An 18,781-nucleotide genomic window follows, 5' to 3' on the forward strand; every position below is an offset into this window, starting at 1 on the left:
TTTTAAAATGACTCGAGGTAGTCATTATAGACGAGTAAATATGGCACTTTAGGCTAATTAACTTTAACGAGAAAACTGTCCGTGCATCCGCGCGCCCGCCCGTCCAACCTTCGCGTAACACGATTGCTTTGAAGATAGAGCCAGCAGCAACGTTTTCGCCAGCTGTGGAAGAAGACGACGACGAACGCGCGAGCAGTGGCACGAGCGCGTCTCTGTGACCACGTGACGTGTGCAATCAGGCACGCACTAGGTACACCTTTAGTAAGCCAGAACTGTGGAGCAGTCGTGGCTTCTGATCAGAACGTCATCAGCGCACCTGGCACCGCCCCTTGCAGTAGTTTGCTTGCCTCATCAGTTCACGTTGCGCCGCCTTCCGCAGCAGTTCGTGTAGCCGAAGCGCTGTCTCGCATTGACCGCAATGACGCCAAGACGACCGCAGCCGCTGAGCAGTGCTAGGATTACCAGCAGTGTTGAGTGTTGAGCGTAAGCATTTCGTTACTACGAAATGCTTACGCATCATTCAGATAACTCCCTGAGGAGATTCTACGTAAATTTTTTTTTTAACCATGCGATCAACCCCAATGGAAGACTTGAAGCTGCCCACCCGAGGAGGTCATAACCGTTCAGATATGCAATAAGTTGGCGCTGCTAATTTTTAAAACCTGATGAATACTACAATAAATACAGCCATATGGAGGCTCACACTGTGCTCCTCGTATACTCTGCCGGCACTTCAGTTTCGCTTTCCTGTCCGCGATTGTTCGGGATTCACTACGCTGTAAAAATTAGAAGCGTTGAAACTTTGCATTTGTGGACACTGCTACGAGAACGTCGGATGACCGGCATCATGCCTTATATTGCGGTCAATCGTCTGGCACTTTTGGTAAAAACTGAAATGCTAATTATAGTCTAATGTGCATGGTTATTTGTCTAATTACAACTTCGAGTGAATTTCAAATCTACACCACCGTGGGAAAAGCAATCCAGAGGAAACCGCTTAACCATCTCGATCCCGCCTATTTTTTCTGGAATTTCGACCTAATTTCGTGATACACCCGTACATGCAATTTCGAAGTCAGTAGGAGACATTCCTTAGGATGAAACGGTCAAATATGCTCTACCTTTTTTTTCTTCTTTTTTTGATTGGAGGGGAAGGGAGGAGCGGTATGGCTTTTGCGGCATAGCTTGAAGTTTCAAGGAGCGGTTCATCGTCCATAAGGAGAATTAACACTCATCGAGCAAACGCGTCATCAGTTCTTTTCCACAAGCCACTTTTCGTAGCGTTGCCTGCATATCTGCTCATGATAACCACGCGTTTTTATTGCCTATTGGGGATGCACATGAGATTCTGCACCCGCGAGGCAATGCTAATAGGCGCACTGCAGTAAGCATACAACGAAGTGCGTACTCCTGGATTTTCTGAAATCGGCCGGACTTCTCGGCGTGCTGTGATTTTCGGTGACTAAAATGTGACTGTGCCAGCCAATACAGTGCGTATTTACTTGTTTCGCCTCCGTTTTTATTGCCTTTATAATTTTTATTGTCTTTTTTTGAAAAGTGTACTGATGCTACCCTACTTTGGTTTGGTTTGGTTCCTATGGGTATGGCTCAAAACACTACGGAGGATCGGCCATGAATCGGGCGGCTGTGGGTAAAAAAAGGGAAGAATATTAAAATATAATTTAGTAATGTAAGAATGCGATATTAAATTAATACAAATCGTTAATATCAATTTTCAGGCTATATTATTTTAAGATTTGAAGTTAATATTTTGCCCTGCTGCTGGTTGCCTGCTGCTGTTGCCGTGCACTATACGTCGAAGTTGCACTTACGGCGGCTGTGACCGTCTTCTCGCTCAACAATAACTACGGCCCATCTGGCTCTACCTGTTCGTTCTGCAACACCACTATTGAAAACTTAAACGTAACGCAGCTGTCACGTAATTGCCCCGGACTGTATCAAGCCCCTTTGTGCGACGGACATCCCTTCGGCCGCGACGTCCTCCCGACATATATACGACGTCCTCCCCACTACGCTGGATACAGGACCCCTACTATACCGTTCCCTATTGGACTACCAGCACGCAACAAATCTGTTCGTGCATTTGTAACTAGACATTTATTATAAAGGCATGTTTCCAAAAATAAAAAGCCTGAGCGAGAAGCTTGGTTTGGGTCAACGCTTCTTGTTGCGCGCCTTGTCCACTTCGCACATTGCGCACGGCCTTTTCCATTTCGTCCTCTATGATCTCCATGTGCTTGCGGACTTTGTTCTTGGCGCGAGCCATCTCGAGTTTCAGGAACTCCATAGCCGTTAAGTCCTTCGTCTTCTTCCCCAAGCGAGGGAATTCGCAGTCGGCCGAGCGCGATGTATAGAACGGAAGTTGGAGAGGTCCCCCGAGGCATTCTACAAGCCTCACAACACTGAACAACACCGCGCACAATACCACGCTGCACCTAACTTCGACGACGCGGCCAGGTAAACCCGACCGCTATCTCTATACATTATCTGCACCCCGCAGCAGCCACGCCGGCAGATGGCGACCTGGTCGCTTATTCTGCCGTTCAGCCAGGCGTGCCCGAACAAACCACCTGTCCTCGCAGCAGTAACACGTGCGCACCGAGAAAACACCGGCTTTCCTGAAGAGTGCTTGTTGCACTGACGCCGTTTCTCGTTTCTCCGCGGCGGCAGATGCTCCCGCGCCCCCTCCGAGATCGGTGACAGGTGGCGCTGCTGTCGCCATGCGTGATGGACGGACGAGAGAAACAGACGACCATGCAAGAAGGAAACAGACGACGACGCATGCAGTTCGGGCGTTTTCGCAGAACAGAAAGTTATATGCAGCGTTGTCCCAGCTAAATGTAGCCAATGTTTTAAAAACGACCAACTCAGTGGGGTTGAGGGTCGGGTGTCCTAGTCCGCGGTATCTTTTTTTTTTTTTTTTCGTTTTGCAACGTAAATTAATTAGTGCAAACTTATTGCCTAACTTCTTAAATATTGGCTTCACCAAGAAAGTGCCTATACGAAAGTTGTAGATCACATTTACAGATGGCCGATTGAAGCGCTTTCAATTAAGTACCATTGATGGAGCCTCTTGTTACGCTGGCTAAAAGCCACCGTATTCTTGTAATTGCCTTCAAAGAAAGCCCGCGAAATACAAAAACAAGCGCGTGATAGCGCCACTATTTCAGGCGCTCATTTCAACGCCAGCGGTCCGTGAGTTGGCCGCGCATTTGCAGCCGACCACTTCGACGCGAGAAGACGAAAAAGTAGCGACAAACGCTGAGCGCGCTGCACTGTTGGAAGAAGAAAAGCGGTTGAAGGCGGCGGCACCACAGGCAGCATAAGACGCCTTATGGTAGCCATTTCATGCGTACATCTACTCTCGATTACGGGAGAGCCAGCATTTTTTGTTTTCAAATGCAATCAGACCTCGTTATGACTAAACGGGGTTTAACGAAATAATGGATATAACGATGTTATGGAAATTGCCATTGAAATCCTCATAGAGATTCATCGTGCAGTGTATGCAGTAATTGATATAACAAAGTGATGAATGTAATGAAGTAGCTCTGGCTCGCCTTCCAACATGGTTATATAACGAGGTTTTACTGTATATGTAAGTCGAGTGTCGAGCAAGTCGCACTTGTTCGTTTCCTCTGCCTTTGTCTCGCGTTGCATTTCGACAACCAATTGAGCTAAATCAGTAGCCCCGCTTTGCCTTATAAGTACAGTCCGTGCCAAAGATTCCGTGCCATAACTCCCCTGCGCACCGTATATAGAGGCGTGCGTCGCTGACATGATTCGCTGTGGACTTGCACGAGGTTCTCTACATGGGCACGCGCGATCTCCTGTTCGAAGAGCGCAGGCTTCGTTCTCTCTTTTTTTTTTTTCATGCGCTGGTCGAGCGTAAAGTCCCGAGTTTTTCTGACCATCAATATATATATATATATATATATATATATATATATACTATATCATAAGAAGCCAACAAACATTGACACCATCGCACGCATTGACACTATGCGTGCGATGTGACCTCACGTACTCGCTAAACCAAATTCCGGTGCACAACAACAACGAGTACGTTTCTATAACACTGAAGCTTAAGCGCCGCACAATCTCGGTCATCGGTGGCTATATTTCTCCCAGGGGAAGATTTGACGCTGAACACCTGAAACTTGTTCTTGACTCCAGCCAAGGACCTCATGTTATCGTAGGTGACTTCAACGCACACCACCATCTTTGGGGTAGCCGGGCCATAAGCACTCGAGGAAGACAGCTTCTTGACTTCACAAACAGCAATGGTCTTGACATCCTCAACGACGGCTCACCAACATATTTGCGAGGCACAACGTACAGCAGCTGTCTCGATTTAGCTATCGCTTCACGATGCCTTTCGTCTTCTGCTGCCTGGTGCACAGATGCTGAAACGTACGGCAGTGATCACCTACCTACTTATGTACAATTGAGATGGTTCACGAGACTCCCTAATCGTCATGCACAACGCACTGACTGGGATGCTTTTCAAAACAAACTGGAAGACTCCTGCGGCTGTATAACTTCTCCGCAAGAGATCGAAGAGCGAATTACAGCAGCAATGCACGCAACAACAGACATCGTCACAACATCACATTCCAGAACATCCGTTGATGTTGTATATGAGCATCTGCGGGCAGTCCGTCGTCGCGCCGAGAGGAAATACAGGCGAACTAAATTGATATCTGACTTGAGGACGTCACGTCGTGTGCAAAAGAAAATTCAAAGACGCTTGGAAAAGCTCGACAGACAGCGTTGGAGGTCATTTTGCAGCAGCCTGGACCCAAGAAAACCATTGTCCACGATATGGCATGTTGTACGAGCCTTGCCATCTACTCCACAACAACGACGTCCCTTCCGAGCTCTGGCTATCAATCAGATGCGCAGTGAGAAGGAGATCGCGGAAGATTTCTGCTTACATCTCTCCGGCTCTACAACAGTGGTATCTACGCTGTTCAGGTGCGCTCCCCCAACAGTGGACGATCGTCTCGACCTTCCATTCACGCTGCAAGAGCTACGTGCTGCGATCTCTTCTTCAATACACTCAAGTGCGCCAGGGCCTGATGGCATTACCTATTCTACCCTACGCCATCTGGGCCCTCGAGCGACTGAAGAGCTTCTGGCTTTATATAATCTCTCTTGGGCCTCGGGAACTGTGCCTGCACATTGGAAGACAAGCAAGATCGTGGCATTATTGAAGCCAGGCAAGTCACCCCATGATATGCTCTCCTACAGACCAGTGGCGCTTGCCAGTTGTATAGGAAAAACCATGGAACGGATGGTTTTGATGCGCCTAGAATGGTTTTTGGAGAAGCGTAATATATATCCAGACGCTATGACAGGTTTCCGAAAGGGTAGATCGTCAATCGACAGCGTTATTGATCTAGTAACGACTGTTGAACATCAGAAACGTCGCCGTCGATTGACGGCTGCTGTCTTTCTGGATATCAAGGGTGCATTTGACAATGTTCTACATGATGCAATTTTAAATGCCCTTGAAGAATATGGCATTGGTGGCCGTATGCATCAGTGGATAGCCAGCTATCTTCGAGAGAGAACGATATTTATGACAACTCTAGACGGTCATACAAGGAACCATCCTGTCCTACCGTGGGGTGCCTCAAGGAGGTGTACTGAGCCCAACCTTATTTAATGTTGTTCTCGTTGGACTCGTCAAAGAACTCACAGGCGCAGTCTCGGTCTCTGTGTACGCAGATGACATCTGTATATGGACCACGAGCTTAACGCGCTTACAAGTACAAACGAAGCTACAGCGTGCAGTGTCAATAACGTCGCAATACCTAAATAGTCGTGGACTTCAGCTCTCACCGACTAAGAGTGTAGCCATGACATTTACCAGGAAGTCAATGGCCTGCTACCCCGTCATGATTGATGGCAAGATTATACCTTCGGTAACCCACTATAAGTTTCTCGGAGTCACCATCGACCGTGACTTATCTTGGTCGAAACACATCTCTGCATTGAGAAAAAAGCTGGCCAGCTTTGCACAAATCATTCGACATATGTCTGGAAAATCGTGGGGGCCATCCCAATCATCTCTTCTGCAGCTCTACCAGGCACTTTTTGTTGGATACCTCCGCTACAGCGCACCTGTACTTTCTCGGATTAGTTCATCTGCCCTCCGCACACTTGAAGGAGCTCAGGCTCGCGCACTAAGAATTTGCCTAGGGTTACCACGATGTACTTCCACATGGGGCACTATTGCAGAGGCACGCGCATGCCCAGCTCGAGTGTATCTGCAACATGAGCCAATGCGAGTGCATTTAAGGCTACTGACAAGGCATAGGAATCATCCACTGACAAATGTCACAAGTATACGGCCTGACGCCGCCTACTCAGGAGCCGTATTGTCGCAACGGGATCTACTGCCGTCGGACTTCGCACCACATGGCATACCGGAAGCTCCACTCTGGACGATGGCAAAGCCGACGGTGAAAACCTCAATCCCCGGAATAACGAAAAAGTCGAAAATGCCACTTGCGGGTCTCAAACATTTCGCGTTATCCTACATTGCTTACAAGTACGGATATACCGAACATGTTTTTGCAGATGGTTCTGTTACACAGACCTCTTCCGCGGCAGCTTACACGGTACCTGCAATGGGGATTACGCAGCGGTTCAAGATAGGACACAAAACATCGTCTACAGCAGCTGAGTTGACCGGCATTCGAGAAGCAGTCCGCTGCATACTACAACAAAACCTGGCTAACTGGACGGTGTTCTGCGACTCAAAACCGGCGCTGCAACTCATAAGCAATTATATGAATCCCAGAAGCGCATATAGCCCTCTAATCTACGACATCATGGCTCTGCTCACCGAGGCGTCTCAATCCGGACATGACATTGCACTGCAGTGGATTCCCAGCCACTGTGGAATAGCCGGAAATGAGCAGGTTGACGCGGAAGCAAAAATTGCGCACACTGACGGGAAGATTATAAAACTTCCCTTTTGCCGTTATGACATCAACGCCTTGCTACACAACTCCATCAAAACGTCTATGGAGCGACAATGGGACAACCCCGAACATCGGCAAGAGCGCCTCTATAGACTTGACGCCGGCTTGCGATTCCGACTTCCACTTCGGATGCGGAGAGGCCAGGAAACACTAATCCATCGATTACGGCTTGGTGTGGCGTACACTCGCAAATACCTTCACAAGATTGGACGAGAACGAGACCCTGATTGTAGCGTCTGTCACACTCCCGAGACAATAGAACACATACTTTGCGTGTGCCCTCAATATGCGACCGAGCGAAGGACACTAAAACGTAGTGTTGACTCTTTGGACTCCCGCCCCTTTTCGGAAGCCAAGATTTTAGGCGCATGGAGAAGCGTTGATCATGCCCAGCGCACCATAAGATCACTTCTGAACTTTATGTGTGAGACGGGCTTAGACGGTCGTCTCTAGGACCTGTGCAGTGTGCAGTGCGCGAAATGTGTTTGTGCGATGACGTTCTGTGCGGACAACACTACTCCTGCGTGTAGTGTGTGAAAAGTGCACAACCGCGTATTGGACAACGTGTGTAAATAGTAGCTCCTTGTACGATATCATAATCACCTGTCACCTACCTCTCTCTGTATCACCCACTTCCCCTTACCCCAGTGAGGAGTAGCAGGCTAGAGACACGCTCTCCAGGCCGACCTCTCCTCCCTTCTCTTCATTAAAATCTACTCTCTCTCTTGACACCAAGAACAACATAGGGGAAATTACTTGCACACACTAATTGAATTAAACAAATGATAAATTAATGGAAATGAAATCGGATGAAAAAACAACTGTCCGCAGGTGGGGAACGAACCCACGTCTTCGCATTACGCGTGCGATGCTCTCACCATTGAGCTACCGCGGAACCGTTTTCCCATCCGCTTTCTGGGGTATTTATGTTTTTACAACTAGAACTAACTCTGGGAGTGTTAGCCAGCGCCCTTACTATCCTAGAGGATAGTAAGGGTGGGAGCGTAGGAAAGGGAGATAGGACGCGCATGCGCTGTGGGGATTTGGGACGCCGCGGGAGGGACGGACAAAGCCCCCGCCGTAAGCTGCTTCGCATCTAATAAGCTGCAGTTGCCGGAAAGCGTGAAAAGCATGTCAGAGATCTTTGAATGCCACCGCGTTCTACTATTAAAGGCGAAGCTTAAGCGTCTCCCAATTTTCTTTAAGACGTCGATTCTTGGATCGTCTACATCGTCTCCATTTCAGGAGCCGACCATCAGCTGGTCTGTCATCAACGCGAACTAGTGCAGCCGCGTGCGACCGTTTCTGTGCATCGACTGTATCGAGGACAGTTACAAAAAAAAAAAAAAGTATCCTCGCGAACGGAATGCTCGCATGTACACTCGCCACACGCAGAAGCAGGAAGCAAGCGCAGAGAGCACTTCGGATTCGGTCAAGAGGCACGCGAGCGTCTGTCTCGACGGGCGTGCGAGAACGAGGGTGACTCATCGCAGGTGCTTCGAAGAATGCGTCATGTTGCGCTCTCGTGTAGCGAGCGGAACGGCCTGGGGGTGGTTTCGTTTCGCGCTCGAACTACGCATTTATCCGGTGCCGTCAAAAGTAAAACAGAACATGTCAGGCGATCGGACTGCGTCGGTGCGCTCGATTGGGAGCATGCAACGTAGGAGTCGCAGCGTTACGAATGCGTCTTTTTAAGCGATATCACTAAAGATGCACACTGTGTCAGTTTGTACCGATAAAACATTCTTTTAAAACTTCAGTTTTTATAATTTCGCCGTTAGAGCTAGATTATTGCAAAATAAAGTGAAGGCCATCATCATCAGCCTATATTTATGTTCGCTGCCTCCGGGACGAAGGCCTCTCTATCAGCGATCTCCAATTAACCTGTCCTGCTCTGACTGATGCCACGTTGTGACTGCTAATTTATTCACTAGAGCGCACCATTTATTTCTCTGCCGTCCTCAACTGCGTTTTCCTTCCCTCGGCACCCATTTATGTAACTACAATAGACTACCGGTTATCTGCTCTGCGCATTACGTGGCCTGCCCAGCCCCATTTCAATGCGAATAGAATTATTTGCCTATTTCAGGATTTTTGAGTCTGTCGGTCAGTTGGTCGGTCGGTCAATGTTTATTTTTTAGGAGCAACATCATCACACGCAGCCTTTTTGGCTGCGTGTGATGATCACGACCCGACGATGGCAAATTTTATAAAGACGCTGTTTACCTCTAGCATACATACATCGGATGCATACATCGGATGTATGCATCCCTGCCCACCCTAGCCCGCCTATGTCCGTATCACCGCGCGTGGACAGGAATGCGTGGGCCGATCCCGCAGATAGTGCAATGCCGGACCGACCCGCGGCGGAGGTGAAGCAGGCTTCAAGCACTCCGCCAGCTTCCAAAAATAAGTTTAATATCTTGGGTCCAAATAGAACCACATAATTTCGACGTTGTTAGAAAAACAAAATATATACGAAAGTGCACTACGAGTAATGTAGCAAGTTGGCCTTCATGCGCTTTATTTGTTTTAATCCTTTGACGAATAAAGAGAGGGGGAAAGAGTGTGGCGACGGCTCCTGTGCACGTGGCCGGCGCTTCTGTGGTTATAACGTCACGCGCGTCGGAGGTGCCGGTGCGACCCGCCGGGGTGGCTCAGTCAGCTAAGGCGTTGCGCTGCTGAGCACGAGGTCGCGGGATCGAATCCCGGCCCCGGCGGCCGCATTTCGATGGAGGCGAAATGCGAAAACGCCCATGTGATTGCGTTGTAGTGCACGTTAAAGAACCCCAGGTGGTCAAAATTAATCCGGAGCCCTCCACTACGGCGTGCCTCATAATCAGAACTGGTTTTGGCACGTAAAACCCCAGAAAGAAGGAGGTGCCGGTGCGACTGTAGCAGGGGTTGCGGCAGATGCGATCGGTGGTGCGGTGACCGCGGCGGCGCTATTGTCGGCGTACTGTGTTGCCGTAAGAAACATAAAAAAAAAAAAAAACAATTCGGCAGCATGTTACACTCCTGTAACACAAGAAGGCAAAAGCCTGCTGCACACGTGGTAATGGACTAAGTTATACGATCGGAGGTGTAAGACTTCTTGAAATACATAACGAGCCACAGTCTGAAGTAAACGTATAACGCGGTAAGTCGACCTCCCCAACGACACATGCGAGCACCTAATGCACTACCTAGAGGTTCTTTCTTTCGTTGTCTCTTCCTTCGTTGTCTCTTCCTTTCCGTCTTTCTTTCTTTCTTTGTTGTTTTGTTCTTTAAAGCGAAGCTTTCTATGTCTAACTGATTCGTCCGTGAGCGCCGAAAACGCACTGCAGGAAAGCGAACTTACACAATGGAACTATCTGCGCATCTGCGCACACAATAAAACAACGGCTGCGCATCTGCGCACACAATATGACATGCTACGGCGCACGACATACGTATCATAGAACACTACAGTTTACATTCGCAGTTGTACCGACAAGAACAATGGGAACGGCAATGCCACGCTACTCAGACGAACTGTATATATCTGCATTGCATTACGCGCGTCACACAATGCATTCCCGGCCGTCACCATGGGTAGGCCGCGGGTGCAGCGCACGGCAGAAGAAGAGGCTGCCGTACGCGAACGTAAGCGCGAGCGCGATCGTGCCCGTAAGGCCGATCCCGTGTATCGGCAACGGCATGCAGAAGCCATGCGGATCCGTCGACAATCCGATCCGAGCGTGCGCATCAAAGAGACGGAAGCCAGACGACGTCGCCGCGCTGATCCTGAGGTTCGCAACCGGGAGAACGCAGCCAAACGCCAGCGACTCGACGCGGAACCACCTGAAACGAGGGTGCCAAGCGTGGCACCAGAACGAGCAGCAGCACGAAGGAGGGACCCGAAGGAGGTCTTTGCGGGAGCCACAAGTCGACAACCGTCGCTACCTGACCAACGTGAAGGGAGACCACAAGTTCTACCACGGCGTCGCGAGCGGCGATCGAGACTTGCCGGACGACTTCCACCGCTTGGACAAGCACCACTTGCCGACTGTGACTAAGGCCGTGATACAGACCCCGACGCGAGACGAGTGAGAACTGATTGTCGGTGCACTCAACGTCAGGTCTCTCCAGAAACATGCGGAAGACGTTGCGCACGATGAAGTCCTCTGCACGGCAGACCTTCTCTGCTTATCTGAAACCTGGACGAACCTTGGAGTTGAAATGGATGGTTACCGTTCGATAACCGCAGCGTCTGATGTAGACCATCGTGGAGGTGGAACGGCTGTGTACGCGAAGAGTATAGCATAGCCGAATCACTTGCACCCGTGTATCTATCCGAAGCACTTAACGGTGTGGGAGACGCTTGTGCAGTCGAGATGCCTACTGGTCTTGTGATCGCCAGCGTGTACATCAGACCGAACACGTCTCGTTGTGACGCGGAAACGTTCCTGGCAGAAACGTTTCTGGCAGAAACGATGAATACCTTAAAGGCACATAGTACGCCGATCCTCGTGTGCGGTGACTAGAGCATCGATGTGGCGAAAGAGCACGGCAAATAGATCGAGTTTCGTGCTAGATCGCTACTCGTTGAAACTGAAGACGCTACAGAGACCCACGACGCAACACCGTTCCTGCATTGATATCACGTTTGCAAGCAGGTTGTATCACGTAACGATGGCAAATCCTCTGACCGTCTACCACAGCGATCACAAGGCGATACAGTGCAAGTGTAGAGTCGTCCGTGAAAGTGTGAGTGTGTGCGTGTAATCAACAGCTACATGATCTAAAATAAAGGCTATGCAACTTAACGAAGTGTGTCTTCATTCAACTTCAACGTTCAAAAAATACGATCATAAACAGGCAATCAAATCACATATGCATCGCATCTGGTCCCTCAGCATTTCTTGGGTTCGTTGCGTGGTCGTTGGCTTTGGACTTTGATTCAGTTTCCATGGGAGAAAGCTTCGCGTTCAGCCACCTTCCTTAAGAAAGGGGCTTTGATTTTTCTTTCTTTCGTTCTTTCTTTCTTTCGTTTCTTCATTCATTTTCAGGTATTGCATGTTTGCATGCTTACGGGGGTATGAGCCATTCCTGATGATGAGGTGTAACGTTCTATGCGTGATTCTTATGAATGTGTGCACTGTACGCTTCACTTTGCTGAGGGCTTGTAGCCTCTGCATTACGAGAGGGATGAGCCTTGCATTTTTTGCTTGCTTAGGGGGTATAAGCCATTGCTGTAGATGATAGTTTTTGTACCATTGGAGGGGACGACGCGGGTATGAGCCATAGTTTTTGTGCCATTGGACCGGACGACGAGTTTTTTTTTTTTTTTTTTTTGGTATGAACCATTGCAATGAGCCACTTAAGGCTTTCGCCTTAAAATGAATGATTTCATAATGTATGCAGCCTAAACAGCTTCGCTAGTAATCCGTCCCCATATGAATGTTGCGGCCCCACAAATTTTGCTACGTGTCATTGACGTCACGGTAATGTCGATGTCACCAGGTCCGGCTTCTCGATATTAAATTTGGTATCAAATTAAAATATTTAATACGTGTTTTGTAACCTTCGCTCTTGCCATGTGCGCGCAAGAAACGCGCGATAACGTTGTTACGACTTCAGCTTATGTACCAGATAACAATAAAGAAAATTATCTTTATGTACGTCTTATCTATATTTGCTTACTAAAGTTGAATATTGGGCAGGTTGCTATGGCATGATTGCTAGTGCTTGTGGTATTGTACTTTTGCTTATTCTACTTATTGTACTTGCTTGCCTCTCGTGTTTATTCCACTCACATGGGGATAAGTCGTAAGTTGCAAGTAGCGCTTTGTGTGTGTGTATGCTTCTCTTCTTTTGTGTTACGCGAAACTTTGCACTATAGCAAGTTATCTTTCATTGTTACCTCCTATTTTGCATATATATATATATATATATATATATATATATATATATATATATATATATATATATATATATATATATATATAGCGTACCACTGCGTATGGCCAGGCTATTATAGCCTCCCGAGTTCGCATTAACTACAGCAGCGACTCCTGCAAGATGCAGCCTCCTCCCTTCCCCCCCCCCCCCCCCTCCTCCTGGTGCATCGTGAATGACGAGACAGGTACGCGCCGTCTCACACAACTTTAAAGAATTTTATTTTTTCTAAAGGCTTCGCTATAGGGGCTGACCGCAGGTGTTTTGCCCCGAATGGCGATGAATGCAGCTACTCGCCTAAAGAAACGGCAGCTGCTTGACGTGGATTTTACACGCGCGACCGCATGCTCGTTTATACGCTTATGCTACGTGCTCTTGTAGAAAACCCGCCGCGTTGGGGCCGTGGCTGCTGCTGAGCATTCCAGGTCTCATTTCGGCGAGGGTGAAATGGAACAAACGCTATACTTGGATTAAGGTGCACGTTAAATCAGTCAGTCCATTCCAGTCTAGTCTAGTCTGTCGGTCTGTCTGCCTGTGCGCTGATGATTCAACGGACTTGCGCCGTGCGTCTTGGAGACAGATTGCCTTGGTGTTGTACGCGGTATAATTAATTAGACGAGAATCCTCCGGCCGTATCTGAATGGCAGTCGTGTTCGGCTGCAGAGCACGAGGTCGCGGGGTCGACTCCCGGCAACGCCGCACGCGTGTAGGCGGGGATGGAACAAAAAAAAAAAACTTTTGTGCATAAATTGAGATGTACCTTAACAAAACTTCTCGTGGTAAATCCTGAATTGCTATACAGGGTGTTTCAGCGAACACTTTCAAAATGTTTTAATGCTTGATGTGGCAGATAGCACAATTCTATAGTTCATGAATTGGCTTACTCGAAGAGGCGGACATTACTTGCACAAAGAACTGAAATGCATAGTAGACTAATTAACGAAAATTCGCTAATTAACTTTTTAACTAAGTACATTATGGCCCATATTGCAATTTACAAATTCTAGCCGTGGAGCTCGCAAGGCGGATCCACTTGGAACGAATTCTCAGGATGATACGAGTTTCGAGATAATAATTCCCAAACTTTGCGAATAAATGCATTAGCGTTCCAGTTACTTTCTTAAAAAGAAAAAACAAACAATAACATCGTTTTATGCATTGAAGTACAAAAGGCGACCTTGTCATCCTTGGCATTTAACGAGTTCGCTGGGTGACGTCACGTGCACGTGAACGTCGGCCACTTTATCCCTGTTCACATAACTTCTCTTCCACTCATTGAAAAGGGTGCTTTGCGTGTTAAAAACACTTACTGAGCAAAACAAGTTCACAGTATACTAGTAAGGGAGGTTTCAGTAAGTGCCAGTTGGCATGCACCCATTGAAATGGGTGCTATGCATGCTGAAACACTCTTATTGAGCATACGAAGCTCAGATTACACCCATAAAGGTGTTTTATGTGTCGAACCTGGCACCCATTAAAAAAGATGCTTGCGTGGTGCACCGTGCAACACCTTATTGAGCACGTCCCGCGTCATGGCCCGCAAATTTGGCCATGGGTGCGCAATGTAGATTTTTGGACACAACGAAATTATTTAAGAAATTTAACTTTTTAAAATATCTCCCGATTGGCTCATATGCTTCTTCTCATGGCGCTGAAGAGGCAATAAATAACTAAGAGTTCGGCACGCATAATTAGTTTGGCGTCTTCAATAGACTGCTTATTTATAATAAACCGGGGCGTAAACGTTCCGCTTGTTGTTGACTGGCGGCGCGATGTGAACGTGTCTGGAAAGGCCTCGTCTTCGAAAAGTTGTTTTGCCAGCGTTTTTTCTCTCTTTTTTTTTGTTTTATTTTTCCAGCGCGCCTTCGCGTCACACCGTGGCTTCCAAACAGGACGTTGCCACCGATGTTCGCCACTTGCTGTGCATAAAAGCGCTGCGCGTACCGGCTCTCGCAACTATACTCCGTCTCGCCAAATGCGTGCAGTACAGCAATAACTATACGTGTAATAATAGCGCTCTTGTCATATCCGATCACTCTATAACGACAGCCGCGGTTTCGTGTACCGGACAAGTTTAAGGGGACAGACAACCACTCAGAAGATGAATTGAGATAACCCCGCGGATGGAAAGATCGTCTATCGTATTGGCTAGAACGGGCCCTGTTTTTCTCATTAAACGTGGATTTATATTTTTAATTCTTCGCTAAAAGTCGCGAAAAATGGCCTTTGGCGCCCTATGTGGCGAGAACATGAACGTACTTATGAGGTCTACCGTACGTGACCTTCTACTAGTGTACGCTGTTCCTGGCCCTTTTATTAATATTGAAATGCAGTGACATTCTTTCTATTATAAGTTTTTCTAACTTACAATGTGCAGATAAAGCCTTTCGATTGTAGTGAGTAGAAAAGTGGCGCTGCCTTCGTTTTCGATGAGTTGAATTGGCTCGTCTATCGATCGAATAACGACGGCAGGGGCCAGCCAGCCCTGACGTAGGCGTGTACTTGGGAAAATAAACGCGGTACAACTATAAGAAAGGTCTGTACAACAACGCAAACTTATTGTACCAGTCTATTTAGCCTTTAAAAGTGGTTGGAAAGGTGACAATATAGGTGGTTAACCACAGTTGCACTCCCTCCAGTGAAAGCAGGACGATGGGCGGCTTTCACAATTATCGAGGCGGGCTATCGGCATCGCTATCACTTCTCAGCGTTGCTGGAGGAGGGACTCTTAATTTTTTAGAGGCTGCTCGGATAGAAAAATTCTGCTTACAAAATATCCACGCACTTTTGGAAGTAACCGCTGCAAGTGTAAACACTACAGAGGGTGAGCTTTGCGTTGCTCCATAAAAAACTGGGTCCATAAATATCGGTTGTCAGTCCCTTTAAAGGAGGCAGGGTACGCCCATTGTACGCTACTAATCCATTTCGTGACACAATTCCATTCAGTATATATAGGCGTCGCGCGGAAGGGTGATTAGAGGAGGAGTTTGGGTTAAAGCTCTTCTTCAAAGGTTGTCTTCTCTGGTTGGCTGAGGCGCGGTACTGCACGGAATTGGAAAGACTTGGAGTAAAGCGAGCACATATACATCGTGCTCTCGCGTCTAAGGAAGACAAATAGAAAGGGACCGAACGCTTAGAAGAGCGAAAAAAGAAGTGGTGGGAGGGGGAGGGGGGGGTTCGGCAAAGTAAGGCGAAGAAGCAAACAGCGTTAAAGGCGGCGGCCGAAAAGCTATTTCCCACACTGACGCCGACGCCCGTAAGGTTAGTGGCTACGTTTCATTAGGATTCAGGTCAGGACGTCTTGCGGCGCCTTTTGCTCGCGCGCATGCGCATGACTTGTTATACGTGCGGAGGGAGGATGGCAGCAGTATACTGCGTTCATTCGTGTATAGCCCGCCACATAGATCGGCATAATAAACCGATACTCGCGAATGACACTCACTCACCCACGTGTTTTCCCTCTCCCAGCGATTTCCAATCGCCCCTGTCTTGCGCTAGCTAATGCCAGCTTGCGCCTGCAAAGTTCCTAATTTCATAACCGCACCTAATTTTCTGCCGTCCTCGACTGCGCTTACCTTCCCTTGGCACTTATTCTGTAACTATTAATGGTCCAACGGTTATCTACCCTACGCCTGCCCAGCTCCATTTTTCTTTCTTAGTTTCAACTATAGAATATCGGATATGCCCGTTTGCGCTCCCGTGCTCACGTCTACTTAAAATCGTCACTGGTGTTTTGTTCGTACTCGCGTTAACTGGCACTCACGTTCCTGCTGATGCTCACGTCGACCGCTGGCACTCTTGGAGCTTCGGTCATTCACTAACGCTTTATCTTAGGCTTGTAAAATGAATGTGTATCGAGCATGAGCACCGTGTATTGGTGAACGGGTAGGCCGACCTATTAAATAGCCTGGGTCTTTTTTTCCTCTCTATCTCTCTCTCTCTCTTCTTAGTGCACACAATGACCAAAAGAGGGCACGGTGATTTGACTCAAGGCTAACAAACCGTATATTAATAATTTCATTTGAAGCCTTCCGGTCCTGAGGGTCCTGAGCACCAAAGAAAGTCAGCGCTGTCTCGTTTTTTCTCGCACTGTCTTTTCGTCATGAGGATTTTTCGGCACTTTCACACAACACGCCCCCCAGTATTCCAACTTTGGTCATGCGTCTGTCACCCTGGACGTCTCCGACACCTTCTATAAGATTAACTGCTCTATCATCATCATCATCACCATCATCTATTTATGTCCCCTGCAGGACGAAGGCCTCTCCCCGCGATGTCCAAGTACCCCTGTCTTGCGCTAGCTGATGCCAACTTGCGCCTACAAATTTCCTAACTTCTTTATATACACTGTGAAAGAATTTACACCCTTATTCACTTTAAACGGTGTAAATTATGGTACAGTGTAGCATTCAAATGTCGTCTCAAAAATAATTTCCGTCGACATTTGGAGCGGACATACTCCACACCACCTACTATGCACCTGTGTATGACAAAGCATTAAAGTATATCTGGTATGGCGCGGCCGCAAACACATGCTTCTGTGTAAGAGCGGAAATGCTGCGTAAAAAGAAAGCCGAGCAAAAGAAGCTCGCGAATGCATGCTTCACTGCACTCCATACGCCTTCATTCGGCCTAAGTTTTAAACATGAATGGGTCCGCCGCGGTAGCACTGTGACTATGCCGTTGCACTGTTGAGGGCGAGGTCGCGGGTTCGATCCCGGCAGCGGCGGCCGCATTCCGGTGGGGGTAGAGAGCAAAACACCCTCTTGCATACCCTGCATTGGGTGCACGTTAAAGAACCCCAGGCAGTCAAAATTAATCCGGAGTCTCACCTCACTGCAGCGTGCCTGATAATCAGATTGTGGGTTTGGCTCGTAAATCCCTGCAATTTAATAATCAATTTAAACAAAAGTGCGCTGATTGAAAAGAGAAATCGAACCTGCCACCAGGAAGCGTTCTCTATACGTACACCGCGGTATTATAGATCGACTATTACGTGCACACGCATTCTAATGAATGGGTTCGTAAGAAAACGAAGCAAACAGGTTCGTCGGACGCGCGGGTTGTAGTAGGCCATAAATTAAAACTAAATGGAGGTCAAGCAACCAGTCATTGCACAAAAAGAAAAAAAAAAAAAAAGACACAGCTCATCTCCGAGCCTATACATTCGAAGTTAATCACTGATCGCGCACGTAGTGGTCTCGACCCTCCGAATAGTAATAGATGGGGCGGTCTGCCGCACTGACGTGCGCACATGTTGCGCGCGTTTTTACATCCCGCTTTGGCAAACGCCGCCGCCGGACGTGAGTTCATTTTTCAGAGCGAACCTCACGTTTTGTGTACTGGCATCGTGTTCCGATTTCTTTCTTTATAACCTCTTGTTCTGCTTTTCACTTTCGGCGTCTTAGTGATGACACATAGGAAGTCGAAATCACCGTGTGCGGTCTTCTGCAAGGCACGTGACTCCGTGGTTTTGCGCGAACGCGTGGGCACGATTCGGCCGCGCAAGGTTATACATATATATACCGCACATAGAGCTGCGTATAGCGCCCTCCCTTAATGATAAGAGTCGCACGTTACTCCATCTTTGCTCGAGAAACTACCTCTGTAGATGTAATTCCGAGTGAAAACTGCGCAGTGAAACGCGGATGGCAAAAGGAAAGGCGGTAACGACAGAGACGGATTATGCTACAGGGGCGCTTTCTTCGAGGAAATCGACGCTCGTCCGTAGCGTTCCTTTGGCTGGCTTTTGCCCACGTCTCATTGAGCAATTTTTTTCTTGAGGTTGATATGCACCTACTGGGACGATACAATGATTTATTGTATGGCTGAGTATATATCTTGCT

General features: G+C 48.0%; 1 non-coding gene and 1 pseudogene across 1 annotated transcript; both read right to left on the bottom strand.

The window, feature by feature from the left end:
- Window positions 1–7,839: 7,839 nt before the first annotated feature.
- Window positions 7,840–7,911, bottom strand: Trnat-cgu (transfer RNA threonine (anticodon CGU)). Its single transcript has one exon. It is a non-coding gene; the product is annotated as a tRNA-Thr (tRNA).
- Window positions 7,912–9,334: 1,423 nt separating this feature from the next.
- Window positions 9,335–9,491, bottom strand: LOC119459785 (U2 spliceosomal RNA; annotated as a pseudogene).
- Window positions 9,492–18,781: the final 9,290 nt, after the last annotated feature.

Source organism: Dermacentor silvarum, chromosome 7 (genome assembly GCF_013339745.2).
Source record: "Dermacentor silvarum isolate Dsil-2018 chromosome 7, BIME_Dsil_1.4, whole genome shotgun sequence".
In the NCBI taxonomy this organism is placed as follows: domain Eukaryota; kingdom Metazoa; phylum Arthropoda; class Arachnida; order Ixodida; family Ixodidae; genus Dermacentor; species Dermacentor silvarum.